This window comes from Gymnodraco acuticeps, unplaced genomic scaffold, assembly GCF_902827175.1.
Source record: "Gymnodraco acuticeps unplaced genomic scaffold, fGymAcu1.1, whole genome shotgun sequence".
In the NCBI taxonomy this organism is placed as follows: domain Eukaryota; kingdom Metazoa; phylum Chordata; class Actinopteri; order Perciformes; family Bathydraconidae; genus Gymnodraco; species Gymnodraco acuticeps.
In genome coordinates this window covers 111642-132500 of record NW_022990463.1, presented here as the reverse complement: position 1 = coordinate 132500, position 20859 = coordinate 111642, and the positions used below count along the sequence as shown (strand labels likewise).

The 20859-nt window shown below is 40.3% G+C and overlaps 1 protein-coding gene across 2 annotated transcripts in view; it reads left to right on the top strand.

The window, feature by feature from the left end:
- Nucleotides 1-20859, top strand: part of gbf1 (golgi brefeldin A resistant guanine nucleotide exchange factor 1) — a gene marked incomplete at its 3' end in the record, with an annotated part of 130828 nt that overhangs the window by 6267 nt on the left and 103702 nt on the right.

The following is a 20859-nucleotide window of genomic DNA, read 5'->3' as shown; positions in this document are numbered from 1 at the left end:
TAACTGGACTAGCTTTTTACAGCGCCACGGCTTCCACAGATGAAATATTTGTATGTATTTTTTGTCAAAGCATTTAATGTGTTCCTTGCTATCGGGATGTTAAGAGCATTCCATGGAATGTAACAAAAAGTGTTTCTGAAGTGAATTACCTACCCCACCTTTAAGCTTTTAATCAGGGGTTGAGATTGATCAATTTATTGTTTATTGGATCTGGACAAAAGCGTCAGCTAAATGCAATGTAATCTAATAATCCTAGACCTTCTCCAGTCTAGTCACACTAACACTCAGTGTGGTGCCTGATCATTTGTGAGTCCCTGAGTGTGTAAATGCAGTGGTGGTGTCTGACAGCACCCCTTCTTATGAGAGAGCCACGCTGGCCTGAGGACAATCCTGCATGTTGTCATGCCTTTGCAATGAGAGCTCTGGCAGCTCCCACAGCCCTGCAGCTCAAGTTGTAGAAGTTGTGAGCAATGGCAGAGATGCAAAACATCAAGCTGCACAGTGTGAGCTGCTGCCTCCCTCCAGGGAATGCCAGTGCTGCTGTGAGATGGACAGGCACTGCTGGCTGAGGAGGAATCTGCCCACCTCTTTTCTTTTTCCTCCCTCTTTAACCCTTTCCCCACAGCCCTTAAATCACCACAAGCCTGTGCTCCTCTGTTCCCTCACTTAAACCAATTCTCTTACACTGTACTGTATTATATTTGAATAGAATGGAAGTCGAATAAAAATACTGCATTTTTCAGCTTTTTTAGGGCATTTGCATGAAGTAATGAATCCATGTCAAGGAGTTTGAAAGCCTTTGTTGCATCCTTAAGCCCAAATCCCCTGTGCCCCCAGTCTCTGAAATGTTACATCCCTGCCCTGATGAGAGACAAAATGGAGATCAAATAACCACAGTAGGGCTCAATTCTGTGCCTGACAGACTGATCAATTTGTTTTGTTTTTGCAGCAGCATACCAACCGAATAGATCTCGTAAAGAAACACAGCAATATTTTGTCAGGAAGTCTTGTGGGTGGGCTGTGTTTTGTTGCTGCTTTGAGGCTTCGCAGCAGCCCAGCTGTCTGCTTAATAAAAGCCCATTCACTCTGGTGTGTAACTCCTCTCCTTCTAACAACTAACACCAACCAGCGAAGGCAATATCATAATAAATAATTCCTTACATTTATTCTAGCGCTTCTTCCAGATGCTCAAAGCGCTTTACAAATACACATTACACATGTTTTTTATACATGCAATGGTAATATGAATGAGTCCCCACTAGGTTTCTCAGCCCCTCTGTCTTTCTTCTCTTATTTCCTTTCTTTCCATATTTCTCAGTCCGTCTCTCCGTCTGGCTGAGGGTCTCACTGCCCTGGCGTTCCCGTTCTGTTGTAACTAATGTGATTGACAGGACCATGTGCCAAAGAGCTGGAGAGCAGTGCAGCTGGAAGTATATCATCTGCAATTTTAGTTGGGTAAATATAGCAGGGAGTCTTGTCAAGCAGAGAGATAAATTGTTCTGGGAAAGGAAGTCTTGTCTCACTTTTCTTCTGCTCCTGGAGAATGTAAGGTCGTCTCCCCGCTCCTGAACAATGAGAGCACAGTTGACGCAGACGGGCCAATGATGGACCATGTGTTGTGATGCTTCAGCTCCACCTTGCTCCCAGGAAGCAGGGGACTTTCCTCTGATTTAAATGGGATGGTTTGGGTTGAGCTTGATATCTAATGCCCCATCCCTAACCTCATTAGACCCATATCATTGAGTGCTTTCCACAGCTTTGTGGCCAGCATCTGTCTTTAAATATGTACTGGCTTAGAAAAATATATTTTGTTCTGTCCTACAAGGTTCTTTGGTTTACATTTAAATAGTAAAATAGTACATAGGTTTAAACTTTGAGTAATAATGACACGTATGCCTTGTTCCTTTAATACGTTGTTGCTATATATTGTGCACAACTTAATATTAGTGTGGTTATTATTTTGAATATGTTCATTTATTGTTTAACCTTAACAATCCTTCAGGTGTGATTTGACTTCACAAGTGCTAGTTTGTGAGCAGTAGCTTTTTAGATGACATGAATAGGCCATCTGGATTGTGTATAACAGGGTCTAAACTGGAATAAAAAACAAGCAACTGATGTAGGACAAACTGGCTTTTATTTATTTATATATATATATATATATATATATATATTGATTATCAACTAACAAAGAAAACAGAAATAGTGAAAGTATTATTGTACTAAATGTTCTGGAACTTTGTATTGATCTGCAGCTGTAGTATTTCCCTCCCACCTGACACTGGCAGGGGGTCTCTCCTGTATACCATTTTCATCGCACAGACAAATCTCTCTCAATCTCTTGTTGAATAATTCTATGAATTTATTTTATTGCGGGACTATACCTCAGAGAGTTAGAAAGACCGGAGAACCGCCTCTCAATCTGACATACATACCTTTCCCTCTATCTTTTTTCAGTTGGACCTCTTTTATCCAGAAGTCACTCAGCTTCTTAAATCTCCAATTCTTTCCTCCCATCACCCCCCCTCTGCTGCAGCGAAGGTCAGATTTTTGACAAGTCTGCAGAAGAAACAGTCTGCTGCTAAATCCCTTCATTTGTATTCATACAAATACAGGTTTAGAGCCCCTTGCAGCCCCCAGGTACAAAGCCAGAGTGGCCTTTTGACTGACAGCTTTCTCCTTTTCATCCAAACACTAACGAAATTCACAAGCACACCTCTAATTGACTGTAATCACCAGCACAGCACCGGAGGTAGATATCAGGGGGCATGGAGTGAACATTGTAGAGGATGATTTGATTACTCTCCTGCTGACCTTTACAATAATTACCCTGGTTTCCCCAAAGATAAGCACAAAGCAAAGCTCATTCTGCATGGAATAGTAGAATTATTGCAGAAAAATATATATTTTGAATTACATAGTTTGAGGCCCCGATGTGTAATGCTCGTTGTATGCACTGTTTTTTCTTTTTTGTTGCAATAAAAAGGTGCTCAGTGGCAGCGGTATAATGATACCAGGGTTTCCCACACAGACTTTACTTGGGTGGGCCGCCCAGGTATATTAACGGCCGCCAAAGTATACTTCGCGACCCATTTCATTTGTTTTTTCTCTCCGTCCGCGAGCACGACCCCATCTGCGATCGATTAACAAGTGGACGATGATCCCTCGCTTTACGCCTCCTGTACCTGTTCGCTCTGCTGTCATGGGAAGGGTCTGCTAACAAGCCACCAACAGAAAGGTTCATGTTAATGTTGTTGCACGTCACAAAGCCAGCCACCTCCCCCTCCCCCCCGCTACCACCACAAGTATATTTCATATCTGTGGGAAACACTGATACTATGATGTTTTGAATATATTTCCTTCATGTTTTCACAGTCTAATCCATGCATTACTGACAACCTCACTAATTCATCACATTTTGCCGTCATGTCAGTCATCAGGAGAGAATGCACACATGCCGTCTCTGTGTTATTTCAAGGTCAAGCGTGAGTGTGTGTTGTCTTGGTCCCCAGCTGTAGTCAGGCAGGCGCTGGTGGGCCTACAGCCCCAGCACTTGGGATCTAGTTGTGGCCTTTTACCCCCCCTTACACCCTCTCACCCCTCCCTTCCTCTTTCCCACCACCTGATCTTCACACATATATCACTCCCAATTGAACTGGCAGAAGGCAGCTGGTAAATGCCGAGGAAGAGGAGCCATAATTCATGTCGCTCAGCCACTTATGTAAATATGTTTACTCATGGAGGCATTCTGAGCAAGGATAATCTGACTCACGGCAATTCTTTACATGTCTGCCCCGCTGTCTTCAAGCTTTAACCATGAGATCAGGGGTTACATTTTCAGTCCTGCTGTCAGTTATTTTTATGACATGGTCAAACGACAATAAACTGTGTTGGCGGAGATGTCACTTACATTAATGTCAGTCAGATTTATAGCCTCAGGTTGGGTCAACATAGGGTGTTTCTCAATGTCGAGGACGCTTCCTTGTCTTACGAGTCAAGTCCATCAGAGGCTAGGCAAGAATCCTTCCTGGCATTTGGAGAACGAAGAATGGAACAGGCTAGCAAGTGTGCAGGCGTCATATGAGAGGCCCGCCTTACATTTTCCGCCAAAGATTTGGGAAATTGGTCCGTGCGCAAAGCATTGTGGGGATTTTAAGAACGCGGAGGCTACACATGTGCAGCCTCAAAATTTCCTGCAACAAAGTGCGCTGGCCTCTGTAGAATTCCAAGCATCCTGGACATTGGAGCAGTCCTTCGGCGAGACTCGATGACGCAGTATCCTTGAAATAGTGGCTCTGGAACCGGTTTCCTCGACATTGAGAAACACCCATAGTCTCAGATAAATTAATCCCTTAATATTTGTACATGCACAGAGAAAACCCTGATTATTTCCACTATTGATTCATTAGATCATTTCTTTGGATCATAACATACTAAATTAAAGTTAGTATCTTCAAATTGGTTGTTGCACTGAAAACCCCAAAGATATTTCATATATATATACTAAAAAAAAGCAGCAAATCTTTACATTTGAGAACCCTGAACTCGTAGAATTTGATTATTACAATAATCAGGGTTCGTACGGGTGCTTGAAATCCTTGAAAATGCTTGAAATTTGACGTGGTGTTTTCAAGGTTGGGAAAGTGCTTGAATTTTGGGAATGGTGCTTGAAATTGAGATAAAGTGCTTGAAAATGTAAATGCTTTACTTTTACAATAAATTGCTGTCTGACTGAATAGTTCGCTTTTTAGATTAAAAGAAAAGAATTGCTTCGCTTCTACATAAAACATCTCCGCTGCACCTTCCCGCGGTATGCGCGCGACCTGCAAGTGTTTGTGTTACGTGTGACCTGGGCATTCTGATGAGAGTGATAGATGACTGTGTGCCAGGAGGTTGCAGTTTCAACGAGCGTTGGCTAGCAGAAGACAAATACAAGCCATGGCTAAGACGAGGGTCAAGCCCACGAGTAGCCTACTGCAAAGTTTGCAAAAATAACGATGCGAGAGTCTGCGCTGACGAGCCACATGAAAGGTACGCCGTAGAAGAGCATTTTAGATTAGGCTAACGTTGCATGTTACGTTTGTTTAAGCTAACGTTAGCTAGCTGATTAGCGAACTCGATTGAGGGATAATAATAATTGCAGGGGACAATCATTTCAGAGGAGCGTACCTATGTTATGTGCGTTACAGTCTCCATCCTGTGGTCTTCAGAGGATTAAGCACTCACGGCATTTCGTGTTATAGTCACGAAATATAATCTATTGATTCGACACAGAGCGATTTTGAAAGCAATGTATTTCTACTGGTAGTATGTTTCGTGCCTAAACCAAATGTGACTTGCTCTCTCGAAATCAGTCACATTGACCCGAAGACACATTTTCGTTTGTATTACTGGTCTGGGGGAAGCTCGCGAGTGTGAGTGTGTGTGTGTGTTTGTGTATTTTTGCGTTTGTTTCCCGGGGAAACACTCACAAGAAACACCAGCTGTTGTTATGCCTGCTGTGATGTTACATTAGTCCGTTCTCTGCTTGTAATTATGCCGAAGCTTCAAAAGCTGTATTTATCATCTGAATTTGCTGAAACAAGTTTAATATTCTGAAAGCCAAGACTTTGTTTATTTGAAAACAGATGAAAACAAACTGTCTTTATATAAAATTGAAGTATTATACGAGTAAAACTACATTTTGCTTTAATCTCATGTAATTGTAGAATGAACACAGTCTTCCTTTGAAGATGTATAAGTCAGGTGTCTTGAGTAGTCAGCATTACCTACAAATCATTGGACACATTTGTAAATATTATTTTCCACTTGTTACCATTGTGAGTCTATTTTTATGCAGCTCTGCGTGATTTTGTGGCTACAATTCAGGCTAATACACTACCAGAGGTGGAATAAGTACTCAGGTATTATACTTGAGTAAAAGTACAAGTACTCAGATATTGTACTTAGTAAAAGTAGAAGTACCAGAGTGTAGGAATACTCCCTGCATTCCTGCAAAAGTCCTGCATTCAAAATGTTCCTCAAGTGAAAGTAGAAAAGTATTCTCATCAAAATATAGTGAAAGACAGTAAAAGTAGTCGTTGTGCAGATTGGTCCATTTCAGAATAATATATATGATATGTTTTATAATGATTGATCATGAAAGTGTTCTCTAAGCTGGTAAAGGTGCAGCTAGTTTGAATGACTTTGTATACTGCAGGGTAGCTGTGGGTTTACTCCAGGTGGAACTAAAGTCTGATTTAACACTTGATTAGATTTCACATCATTCATCCACATCTGTGAAGTAACTAAAGGTATTAAATACATGTAGTGGAGTAAAAGTACACCATTTACATCTGATTTATGTTTACTGCCAACCTAAAAGTACCTCAAAAATAGTAATCAATAATGTATTGAAAGGTTATTTGGCTGATTGTTTTCTATTGGCTCAGCCAGGTTATATGGGAGGCCTAGTCTACGACAGGTCACTCATTTTGAAATATTAAACTTAGTTTTCTTTTCTTTAATTGTTCATCTTCGTGTAGAATGCTATTATGAAACACACATTTGGTTGTTTATAGCATAAAGAACATCTGATTGAATGTGAGGTAGGGAAATAATCATTTGAGTATGTGTATATAAATATGTAATTTATAACAGCTGTAAGATGCTTGAAAAGCTGGAAAATGCACCTTGAAAATGCTTAAAGTGCTTGAATTTGACTTTGGAAAAGGTGTAAGAACCCTGGATAATGGATTGACTGATTAATACATTATTTGTGCTCTAGTCTAGTCAAGGCAACAGCAATTCAGAAAACTACAACAATAAGGTATTTTAATGGAAAATAGTGTTGGAAACCTGCACAATGTTTTGGGCCTGAATTTCATCCACATGGCTAAAGGTGTTCTTGCTCGCATGTCTTTGTCATCGTTTCATTCTCATAACTGACATATTCAGTAAGGCAAGCGTCGTTTTTTCAGCAACTTCCCATCTATTTGCATAATAAGCGATGCATGTCTGGCAACACCAGGTACTGCACAATCTGAGTTTCCTTAACTGTTGCTCATTTCATGTTTTTATTTTCAACCTTTCAATCGATACATTTTTTATTGTATTATTAATGATTTGATTTATTTTAAATTGTTCTTGTTTTATCTATAAAATGTAAAAAAAAAAAAAATTCCTAGAGCCCGGGCTGAAAGAGTTTGCTGACCGACAGTTTAAAACCCAAAGATATTCACTCTACAATTTAAAAGCAGCAAAGCCTAACATGTTTTTTCATGTTTGAATTGTTGGAAAATCCTTTTCTGTCAGCCTATTATTTGATATGACAGTTAAAAACTGTTATTTAATAAAAAATCAATGGATCTAACAAGCCATGGTATCACAGAGAATAACAATGCTAGCTACATTGGTGTGTAGTTTTTGATGTATGGTTGATGGGAGGTGCCATGGATTATACAGGTGTTATACAGTGGCATGCCTTTGGCCTACTGGTTGTAAAAGCCCCCATCACAATAACTATGATTAATAGGAGTGTCCCCCCCCTCCCCAGACACACTGCCACCTAGTACTGGTTAGTAGCTGTAAATCTGGCCAGTTAACAGTACCCTAACCGGGGCCTGACAGGCAGGGCTTATGCCCGGTGTGAAGAGGAGATGCAACTGTTGTACTGTTTCAACGGCTCTCAACAATGTGCTGAGTGGATGGAGCGTCCCAGCAGAGGGCTATTAATCATGCTGGGGGTGTCTGGGTCGGGCTCAGGCATAGACAGAGCCCATCCAGGGTGCCGCCGAGGATACGGATGTGCTGACAGGAACAGTGGGCAAGATGTGAGCGAAACAAACTATCCCCCCTGAGCACCAAGAGAGGAGGGTGAGGTGGAGGGCAGGCTGGACTGAGGGGGACACACAACAAAAGACACAACAAAGCCTCCAGCATATACAGAAGGAATTCTATATTTTTCTTATGTTTCCTTATTTCATTTTTTAAGAAGGGACAATGCACATTAATCAACATGAGCACTTGAGTCATGCTATTTACTTTGTTACAAAAAGGTTTGACAACTCTACCCTTAAAACAGAAGCCTCAGACTGCTTATAATAAGTGGAAATCGGAAGAGTATATTTCAAGCTTGTTATGCAAATAAGTTATTGGGCTTTTTTTTTTATCAACTAAGATTTGTTAGAAATGTTTTCAAATGAAATGATAGAATTGATTTGAGAAGTAGGCCTATCAACACATGAATACTACTGTGCAATATACGTAAGGCAAGCGCAAGTTTCATGTGTGGGCCATTGTCCATTATACTTTTAGAATCTGCTGAGGGCCACTTCATAATGGACCGTGGCCGCAATTTGGTCCCCGGGCCGTAGTTTGGACACTCCTTCCATAAAGGCTTATTTTCATCTGCAGTCCCTGGCAGGTTGATGGCATTACAAGAAAACATACACATAAGCACAGAAAAACACATGAGCAGAATTCAAACACATAAACTTAGGATTGAAGCACATAAAACACATGGGCCCAGTTAAAAGCCCTTTTTAGAATCCCATTAACATGCAACAGACATCAAATCGGATACATAAGCAAGGATAAAAGCTAAATAGCACAGACAGTATGACAAACAATGATATGACCATTAAGAATGTTTTATATATTAACTAAGGATTTTTTAATTTGTATTTACTTTAAAGAGACAAAAGTGTAAGAGTTTTAAACAAACACTGCTCTGGCTTGATATTGATAAAGCATTTTCCTTAATGGTTTCCGTTTCAATTATTATTTAACTGATAAAGTAAACTTAATGCACAATCCTCCTAATACACACATTTTATCGGTTGCTGTCAGGAACCCGTTGTTGGGTCTTCATGTCCGCAGTTTCGTTGGAGCTCACCATAGTGTGACCTACTCGCCTATCAGCTTGATTTTCTCACCTCAGCACAGCTAGAAATTCCATACATTAATTTACAGTACACTGCAGTGTTTTTAATTTCAACTGGCTATTAATTATCTTCCAAATATTGCTATGAACACACATTTGGGAGAATGTGCTTTGTCTTTCAACATCCATTACAGTTTAAAAGGCTCACTCCCTGCTGCGACTTTGACCACTGTACTCATTGGTTTTTACCTTCAATTAAAGTGTTTTCTGACCACTCAGGTTTAGTTTTTTTTGTATCCTTTCAGACTTATGTTAAGCTGGCCCTTGTCTTTTCCATGCATGGCCCACAGAGTCAGATGGATCAGTGAAGGTCTAGAGACCTTCTCTGTGTTGTCAGCTGTGACTCGTTGCTGAGAATTGAGTGTTTTCCTCTGTGCAACCTGGATTCTGTTTTAATATTCTGTTAAGCGTATTGTTATGAGGTGGTAATTGGGGTTCAGCACAGACAGATACCCTGACACACAACAACCTTGTTTAAGCTTACTCCAGAGCTAGCGAGCTTTAAGTTAAGTCTTGCTTTAATTACTCACCCTGATCACTGAGCATTTATACAACAGCAGGTATCCAGGTAGGGTTTAAAGCTGTTTCAACATCTCTGAATCCAGCAGCTACTCATCACCTGAAGGTCTGCTCTAAAAACAGCCCTGTGCTCTGACCGTGCTGACAAGTTGATCGGCTGAACAGCATTACAGATTGACTATACAAGCTGGTATTGACAATTTCTGAAGATGTCAAGTTTAGGTTTTGAATGTGCCTCTAAGTTTAGCCCCTATGCTAGGCAGAGTTAGTGAGCATCTGAATTGCTTTTGCATGACCTGCAGTGTGACTTACTGTCACTTGAAATTCCCATGATGCCCACATCCATTCATCACAGAAGAGAAAACAAACGCGTTATACATCTAATGTACCACTTACAGTCTTAGGCCCCGTCCACACGGAGACGATATCAGTTGTATCCGCTAACGTTCTCTATCTAGACCAGGGGTGCCCAACCTTTTTTGAACCGAGAGCTACTTTTAAAGTTGCCAGTCTGCCGAGATCTACCAGTCCAAATAGAGAGGCGTAGCCATTACTGACAGCCTACTACCAGGTAAATACACACTTCTACTTGTATAAAACTGACCTTTGTACGATGAATACTTCCTTTGTGATCCTTTATCTTACCTCTTTCTAATCTACACACGTACAAGTAGGGGTGGGCGATATGACGATATATATCGTCGTGACGATATTAGGTCTCCACGATATGCTTTTTCAGAGATATCGTATCCATCGTGATAAAAAAAAAAAAAACTATAAAAAAAAAAAACTGATGTGAAAGACATGCTCTAAAGCTGTCTAGTCAGGATTCAGACAGTATTGCACTTCATTTATTGTCTTGGTTGATTCTGTTGGCTTATATTTTATTTTATCAATAAGGTATTTATATAGTTTTTCCCTTCAGTTATGCTAAAGTCTTTTATTGCACTTCAAGTCTAAAGTTTACATTTGAATTGTTTGGCACTGACTTTTCCTCATTGATGTTTTATGTTTTACTTAGTTATGTTTTACCCTCCTTTTCATGTTTATTGATGTTCACTGCTAGTGCTACCTCAGAAAGTTCATTTTTATACTGAGAAACTGTGCCTTGAAGCCATATCAAAATGTTGAATTGTTCATTCAGGGATTCATTTCAGAAATAAAACCAGCTTGAAATGCTATTTTGGTCTGTTACTCCTTTTTGTTTTAGTTTCTGTTACCTTGTAGGTGCTTGTACTGTTAAGTAACTTGAAAAATAACCATAATAACCGACATGAAAAAATATCGTGATATATATCGTCTATCGTGATACTGCTTGAAAAATATTGTGATAATATAATTTTCAATATCGCCCACCCCTACGTACAAGTATTTAACTGAAGTTACACAACAGTGTTGTTGATACAGAGTTGGAGTTTATTCACACGTCACATACTACAGTGGGTAATGTTTTCAAGAAACATTGAACAGTGCTGCCACATATGACACAGGGAAAAAGAAAATACCCTGAACCCTTTCTTTGCCATTATATAAAAATAGTGTTGCTACAAAAGTATAAATGAGGCTTACTAATAAGACAACTCAGATCTGAAGCTACACAGGAATCTGCTGCCAAAGTGCAATAAAAAAGACAACATTAATAGAATCAAACCCTTTTTTTTGTTGCATTTTAGTAGAGTATAAAAATAAATGCCTTTTTAGAATAGGATGCAAGCAACACTAGTTTCTTAACCTGAATTGATAATAGACTATAATCAATTTAAGTTTGCATTCTTATACCATTTTGTACAATAATTATAATGAATAAGTTCAAACAAACTAAAACTTACAGCTGATTAATAACGATATCTAACTTGAGTTTTTATTATATCAAAAACCTGTTGAAATGCTTCTGTTATTTTTACTGTCCCCAAAAAGCACCTCAGCAGTCTCCAGGAATGCTTCTTTCACAACTTCGCCGTCTTTGAAAGACTTCATGTGTTTCGCAAGAACGTGACTGACACGATAAGATGCTCTGGTAGCAGCCTTGCTCTTGTTGTTGGGCCTGGTGAAAATGGACTGCTGTGCATTTAGCTGTCCTTTCAGGCCCCTCCCCTTTTGGGACCGTAGGGCAGAATTAGGAGGGAATTCCGTCTCGAAGCGTTTGTGCACTGTTTTGAAATGCCGCTCCTAAATTACCCTTCTTCGATAAAGCCACGCTCGCATTGCAGATGAGACAGATGGACTTTGAATTGGAATAAATACAAAAATAATCATCCTCCCACTCGGAGTGAAAATTATATATTTTGGGCTTTTTTGCTTCTGCCGTAATTGCGGTCTTGTGTGTGTGCGGACTGTCACTCCTGTTGACACGGACAACGTCAGCGAAATAGTGCCCACTGCCCACCAGCCACGCCCCAACCCATGGGGTCACGCCGGCCAATCACAAAGCTTTGATGCGTTCAAGTGCATTATTCTGGCACAGGAAGATTATGTTACAGGACATTAACGATAAAACAGAATATTGTTGTTCTATTTTTAGACACATCTCCCATCGCGATCGACCGATTCCCGGTCGATCGCGATCGACTGGTTGGGCACCCTTGGTATAGACGGTTCGTCCACACGAGGCTGAAACGGAGCCGTGGATTCGGATCCCGAAGTGGGTAGGTCTGAGGACGAAATGCTTGCGGCTCCGTGTGCACGCCCTATACGATCATTTCCTGAAAACGATGACGCCATAGCCCCGCCTCTCCCCACCTCTCCTGTTCACCCCCGCGTCATTGCTGATGCGTTTCGCCAACAACAACAAAAACAACAACAACAACAACAACAACGGCGGAGGATCACAGGGTTGCGTTCGTGCTCCAGACGCTACTGACCATGATACAGATTGTAGTGCAACATAGATCTACAGGTCCTCATCAGCAACAATAATAATATAATAATAATAATCGTCATCGGTCTTCTTCGCTGCTTTTTAGTGTATTTTGTGGGGGAAGTACAGCGCCATTTACAGGCCCAGCATATGTGCTACAGCGTCTCCAGCGTTTTCAAGCGTTTTCGTGTAGATGGACACGTTTCTTGAGCCGATTCCGCGTGGACGGAAGACTTTTTGGAAAACGACTTCGGCTCGTTTTCGGTTTCGTCTCTGTTTTGTCTCTGTGTGGACGGGGCCTTAGTTTAGTCTGCTTTGATGCCATGTATTATTATGGTTTCATCTGAAATAATGGTATATACATTTGTTCATATCTAAGCTTATGGAGTGATTATTTAAGTTTTTAACCTCTAATTCTAGTTTGTTGGTGCAAGATTCAGATTGTCATCTCGTCAAATGAAACAAACTAAATTCTATCCATATAATTTACGACTAATAGGTTTGGTCTTGAACTTGGAAGTAGTAGTTTGATTGACCTTTGTTAAATACAAATATACTTAATATTTTTACTTTAGCTTTTAATATTAAGACGATTTAGCAATATCAACCTTCTCATGAATACTGTGTAACGAATGTTCTCTCATTCTCTTTCCTATATTTTCTTGTAGCACTACAGAAATTGGCAGTTGTTTAAAGGTTTGATTGATCGATTATTTGCAAGTTTCTTATCCCAAGATTTCAGAGATCCTGCACAGTGTTCCCACGGCAGGCACAACTGCCATGTTTCACCCTAAAAAAACAAGTTTGAAACACCAATGACATATATCCCCATTGAAAATAGTTTTATCAACCAAGAAACATTTGGAAATGTTTATTTACAATAAGAGTATTATGGTACAAGTTAAACCTAGCCTGCATTTCAAGACATCTTATCAGGTTTATTTTCTTTATATTTAATTTAGCTTTTAAAATAAATTGACAACGAGATTTGTAGCCCTTCTAGAATGGTTTCTACTTTCTACATGAAGAAAATCTACCTTAACTATCTTTAATAATGTTCTCATTGTAGAGAGGTAGGATAGTTTATTGCTGGAGCACATCCCAACAGAAATAGGGCGAGCATGCTTATGTCACAGAACTGTAGTTTGTCTTGTCAGGGAGTTGTATTATGTGAACAATGCATGGCTAGTTAATGTTGTTGCTGCCATTCTGTTATTGAGAACAGTGACTAAAATAGGTGTTTAAATTCGCTGCACTTTTGACAGTGCTCTGTAATTCCATATTGACAGTTATATAGTGTAAAGTCCTGTAAAGTGGGCTTCACACCATCCTGTCGGTCATTACCATAAACAAACAGTGTTGTGCAGTGTGAATCACAATGGAAAGGCAATGCTGAAGAATCGAGGATGGTGTTGATAATCTCCTGAGTGGGTCAGCAAAGCCGGTCGAATCAAGCACACAGTCCACTAGCTGTGGAAGCAGAGCTGATATAGAGGGGTTGGCTGTGTGTGTGTGGGGGGGGGGGGGGGTAAAAAATAAGGGTCCATATTAGTATTTCGGACGGACGCTGTCTTGCTGTCTTGCTTGTGTGGCGCTCACATCCTTAAGCCTTTGGTGTCTCTGTGTGAATCCCACACTGCCTTGATGGACTGGGTTAATAAACCTCTCAGCAACCATCGCACACACACGCACGCACGCACACACACACACACACACACACACACACAAACTGAGCATGCACACGCACACACACACACACACACACACACACGCACACACACACACACACACACACACACACACAGCACACACACACACACACACACACACACACACACACACACACACACACACACACACACACACACACACACACAAACTGAGCATGCACACGCACACACACACACACACACACACACACACACACACACACACACACACAAACTGAGCATGCACACACACACACGCACACACAAACTGAGCATGCACACACACACACACACACACACACACACACACACACACACACACACACACACACACACACACACACACACACACACACACACACACACACACACGTGAAGTCTCTTCACACACACAGCTGCTTGTTATTTCATGCCCCATAAGGGTGCTGTGACCACGGACATTGTAATACACATATCCAATTAGCCAAGCATTGCATTGCACATTGGTCTCAAGCTGGGATTCTCACAGATACATACAGTATATGCTCTATCATACTGGACATACTATTTTTTTTCTTGTCAGTCTCGAAATACTCTTTTATTTCCAGCAGAACTTCACTCACATTTAACATTTAGTTGCACCATTTATCTTAGCACATTGTAGTTGTTTGTTTCAGGCTTTTTTTCTTAGTTTATCTGGTCACTTCATATTGTTTACTATTTGCAGTTGGAAGTCATGTTTCTAAAGTCGGTGTCACAGTTGATTTAACAATATTCTTCTGTTCTATTTAGGACAAGTATATTTTAGGAAGAGTCAACTGTAGGTTTGTTTATGGTGTGATTGAACTCACCATGGCCCTGACCACATTATAACACATAAGGTTGCCATTTTAGAACATCATTGAATTAGCTGACTATGAGTCCATGAGCTAAGTCTTAACATTTAACCAATCAGAAACCAATCACTTAAAAATGACATCTTTTGTCTGTCTGAAGCAAGTTTGGATGAACGGCAAAAGTTAGTTAGTATCAGGTATTGGACACGATTGGCAGACTGACACCCACCTGTTTCGCTTGTACCTTGACTATGAAACACAACACAAACAACTACAATTGTAGCACTTTGAAACTGATGCACTGGCATTTACAATGGTTTGTCTTTTTTGAAGTGAATAAACCTGCATGTTTTTGTTGTTATGAGTTGGTATCATTATTGTTTATCAAACGTTGCTTTAGAAAATGGAAAGAGTTTTGTTGAATAAATATTAAAAAAAGCTGACGATATGCAGGCCTATTCACTGAAAATGGAAAGGTAGGTTCCAGAAATCACAAACTCTACACAACATCCATCATTGTCATCCGCCTCCTGTTTGAGCTTGGAACAGGACACTGGCACAGGGCACTCGCCTTTTCAGTGGACACCCAGAATTTAAAAAAGCTGTCCTATTTCTGGGCTGCAGCTGGGGCTTTGAAACAATTGTGTGCTGTAAAGGTGACATAGGTCAAACATTTTGTGTGGGAGAATGGTGGGGAGGTGACTGGTGGGTGAAGGAGGACATTCGTACTGGTGGGCATAGTTGGCGGCCGATTAAACTGGCCATATTTCATGGCACAAATATTGAATGAAAAAGAGGTGACACATTCAGCAAGAGGGTCTTAAACCTGTTGACGTGCCCCTTCTTAAATAGAGGGGGATCAGTGGAGAGAGCATTGCAGCTGACCACGAGACATGCTAACAACCTGTGACAAAAAGAAGGTGTTGATTGCTCTGAAGCAAAATAGAAATGCCGTTATATTCAGCCATGTTCACTCCCTGCTCTGTAAATCACTGCTCACTCCAGGCCCTGGGTTCCCGCTCAGCTACGACAGCAGTCCGGAGAGAGATGTGTAGGATGGCGTATTGCCGCTGCGCCACCGTTGTACGCTAACACACATTTAATAGCATCACCCAGATGAGCCGAACTCCTTATCCCCTCTGATCAAGCAAACAAACCAGTTCTGTTTTTTTCAGATACAAAAACAGAACTGGTTTACACTATTTCTGAAGCAATCTGCATTTGAAATGGCATATAACTTAACCATAAGATGCTTTTCAGTTTTATAGCCTGTTGTGACCTGTTGGCTGTTGGGAAAGTGTTTGTTTTGGTGTTACTGCAGTGTAATACCGAATGCTTACACTTTTCTTTATCTTGACACAAATTAAAATATGTAATCAAAGTTCATGCAAGAGGATCATTTCTGTCTTTGACACTAAAAGAAATAAAACAGTGTGCCGTTGCATTCAGTATGACTATGTTTATATGAATGTTACTCTGAATTTATAGCAGCATATACCGTAGTTCAACTCGCCCCACACACATAAGGATGTCTTCATTCAAAAGTAAGTGCAGCTTTCTGGCTGCTCCCTGTAGGCTGTAACTACTGTACTACTTAACATGGAACGTATTTAAAACAGAGGGGTGTCTTTTAGTTTTACGTCTGGGCGGGCAAACGGGGCTTTTGCCTTTTTCTACAGAACAGCTTATCCAAATAATTTGATGCTCCAGGCGTGAAGAAGATCAGTTCAATGGTTGTATTTTTGAAAACCGAGTACGTTGGTAATGTCAGTTTGGGTTAGTCCTGCTGTGATTGAGAAAATTGCAAATACACTACAAATAACAAAACCATGACTGCACTTTGACATTAAAGTAAAGGGAGACGCTTCATTACGGAAGCAGTTGAATGATACCAGGGGATTGTTATCAAATGAAGAAATATTAGAAAGTTGCATCTTATATTTATCCTTTTTTTACAATAGTGATATCATTTGAAAATATATCAATCAAAACAATTATTATGTCCAAGTTGGACTGTAACGCTAGGCTACTGCAAGCGGACATGTGAACAATGGTTTGTGTGTTTATTCTCTACATCGTTAACACATACAGTTTCCCCACAGGTGGTAATAATGTAGTATAGCAATTGGAGATATTTATCCCTAGATATGTGCATTGTACTTTGTAATCCCTGTGTGAGACAAGCATCCTCCCAGTCTGACCAGCGTCTGTATGCACAAGGCAGCTAGCAGCCATCCCAGATATGCAGATATGTCTATGCTGGTTTTTAACTGGAAACAAATTCTTCAAACTGGCAGGAGCTAAGCAGTTTACGAGTGGTGAATGGTGCTACATTTACGACCTGGAAGGACTTGTGACGTGCAGCCGCTCAGGGGTTGGTGGACAAAGATGGGGTTGGTGTTAGGGGGTGGTGAAGAGTCAGACGCAGAGGTCAGTGGAGAATGAACTTTTTAACTAGTGGGCATCAATGTTGAAGTCAAGTATAGGTCAAACTAATCCAGGGCTCAAAGCACAGATTCCTCTCAACTCAACACCACAGATGTATTGGTCTGGGATTTTTCCTGTGTGTGCTCTGCAAAACACTGTACTTGTACTAAAAGGGGCTGGAGCATTTTGAGAAGGAATGCACAGATTTATCTCGCATTGTTGATGTCTGTCTGTTGCGTCATGTCAATTTTGCACTGGCAATGTTTTAGGTATTTTCAGTTAGACATGGTCAGAGCTGGCAGGATCTGAATTTGAAGAAAAATTATTGTGGATACATTTTGGTACAATTTTGTACCCAGACACTGGTTTGCCTGCTCTTTCAGTGACGAGAGATTGGTCAACACATTCTTATTTATTTATGAAGCTATTTTTCAACATCTCTCATCCCTACTTTCTTGGAATCTTGGTAGTCAATGTAATCATTCACTGAAAAACCATGCAGGTGCCAGAAATGTATAAAGAGTTAAATACATTTTCTGTGCCCTACATACTGCCATGTGTATGTCCTTAGCACTTCCAAAGGCAGGTTAAAGGAAACAAAAGACCAGCACACTACAGCTAGAGTCAAAGCTAGTGTGGAAAAGCCAGTTGTGACCCATTGACAAAATAATTAATTGATTTTCTTTCTTTTTCTATGCAGCCTTTTTATTTATATTCAACCCCCAATGAATTCATTTTATAATACAAAGAGTGATTTTATTTTATTAGGGATAGATGTCTGGATAAGTATTTTTTGGCCCCTGATTCAGATGAATGTCCTTTGATGTTGAGTATACGGTATGCTGATTCTGAGTGCGATCCAATACTTATATAATGTTGATTGAATATAGTGTATATCCGTCACATTTTAATAACAGCTGTTGACTAGTTTGCTTTAAACCCTCCAAGAACTGGAGTCTCAGGCTATGCACTTCGCCTGTTTACATCATCTCAGTGGATGTCTGCTCACCACTTGAAACTCAATTTTAACAAAACAAACCTGCTCTCCCATCCATGACCTTTCTATCAGCATCTCTGTTTTTACCCACATCGCTTAACAACACACTACTGCAAAATGCACTCTCTACAATATCAGGGAGTATGTCTCCTAATAATCCAGAAAGCAATGTCGGTTTTGCTCCAGGCTCCTCATGTCATCTCCCATGCTTGCCCAAACCCAAACTCTTCAACTCATCTAGAATGCAGCAGCCTAACTGGTTGTCAACATTACTAAGTTGTGCTGCAATACACCCCTCCTCTGCTCCCTTCACTGGCTGCCAGAAGCTGCCCAAATCCTCTTCAAGACACTATTGCTGGCCTACTGTGCTGCGAATGGATCAGGCCCTTCTGCATCTATGGTTTTTCCAACCCAGTTGAGATTTAACCACCCCCACTTCTGCTTGACGGAAGCATCGACTCAGAGCCAGAGCACCACCCTTTGCGTTTTCATCACGAAATAAGAATTTGACAGCTACAGTAGCTTAACAGAGCATCTTTTTCAAGTAGATGGATGAAAATTGTGCTTTTTTAACATGAAAGAAAATCACATTACCGTATTTTCCGGACTATAAGTCACGTTTTTTTTACCCGTCTGGCTGGTCCTGCAACTTATATTCCGAAGCAACTTATATATTGAATTTTGTCTGACAGCGTTCGAACTGAATAGATGGCACTGTATACAATCCTGACAACTGAAAACTGCTGTACCACCGAAGAAAGAAATTCACTGCAACTAGGAGGATGCGTCAGTGCTAGGAACCTATTGTTATTAGAGGAATTCTTCTTCTTCTTATTATTAGTTGCCATTTTTCCTGTTTTTGAGGGCTTTCGGATGCTTCAAAAGTTGTATAATTGTGCACGGACACCAGGACCGGTAAAAATTGCAACATTCTGGAGTCAATAGGTTAAAATATTCCAACATGCTCGCTAGCGCCACCTATCAAAATCCCATTTCGGAATACATTTACAAAGTCGCACCGTAACTCCAAATGACCTGAAATTTTGCACACATATCCAGTAGACCTGCTCTACAAATAATCCTCTTGGAACCCTAAGCTCCGCCGAATAAAAAAAAACAGCATAATGTTCAAAACAGTGAAATATTCACTTCAATTTTCAGTTTTTCAACACCAAACTTCGTATACAGTATCAGTGGAGGGTCAGACACATTACCGTAGAAAATTAGCATGTTCAGACAATAAATATTGCAAACCATTAATCAAAACGTACTCGCAAAAAGGCGGGGCTTAGAAATAAATGCTCATAACTCATCAACAATGTATCCAAACATCACATATTTTGGTGGATAGGTTCATTCTGTCTTGGGGAATAGGCACACCAAATACTTTTCATTTTGGACTATAGGGGGCGCCAAAAACACCACCAATTTATAACTCAAGAACGGATGGATGAATCTTTTTATTTTATTTTACACATACTCTGGGGGTGACTACGAACTGAGATTTAAAGTGTCGCAACAAATACAGAATGTGGGCGTGGCCTATACTTTTTTTTTAAATTGCGATAGCATAAAATGAGCTTCGGACGCAAAACTTGGCACACACGTCCGAGCCCACGACCTTTTCAAGAATGTAAAAAAAAAACGTAATTTAAAAAAAAAAAAACTGCTCACTAGCGCCCCCTATTGTGTGGTAGTCACATATGTGACCCGCTCCATCGAAATCAGTCGGAAGTCGCAACGGCTCATTTCAAAATAAACGTGGATTTACGTAAAAAACTATTTTTTCGGGGTTTGGGTGTTTTGTTTGATTTTAAACAAAAAAAGTCTTGGCTTTCAGAATATGAAACTTTTATTTCCAAACTCACACAATAAATACATTCTTTAAGCTTGTAAAGGGACGAAGACAGGCAATCTGCTCTTCCGCAGCGCCGCCCCCCCTCCCTCCGGCTGACATTATGAATGTAAGCGTAGAGTAATCATAAATAACACGGCAGGGTCCGTTACAGTTTGTTTTCATCTGATTTCAATTAAACAAAGTCTTCGCTTTCAGAATATTAAACTTGTTTCGGCAAATTCAGATGATAAATACAGCTTTGAAGCTTGTAACAGCATAATTACAAGCGGAGAACGGAGTAACTTAACGTCACAGCAGGCATAACAACAGCCGGTGTTTCTCGTGAGGGTTTTCCCCGGGAAACAAACGCAATACACACAAACGCAAAATTACACAAACACACACGTATACACATACACACACTCGCAAGCTTTCCCCAGACCAGTAATCCAAACGAAAATATCTTCCCTCCGTAGTATTTTGATCATGTGCTCCGCTAATAATCAATCAGATCGATGGATTCCAGAGAAGAGAAAACTTTGAAGTCCTTTTTCTCAAAATGATGACTCGGTAACAGTCATGATATAATGCGACATATGTTGCTTAATATTTGGAGTACAAAAACAATCCTGATATCATTAGAAAGCTAGGAATCTCCTCTTTCCAGCAGTGTATACAACTCAAAATGTGTCTTCGGGTCAATGCGACTGATTTCGATAGAGCAGGTCACATATAGTTTCTCAGACCTTCACGAATTTTGGCACAGACATTCCTC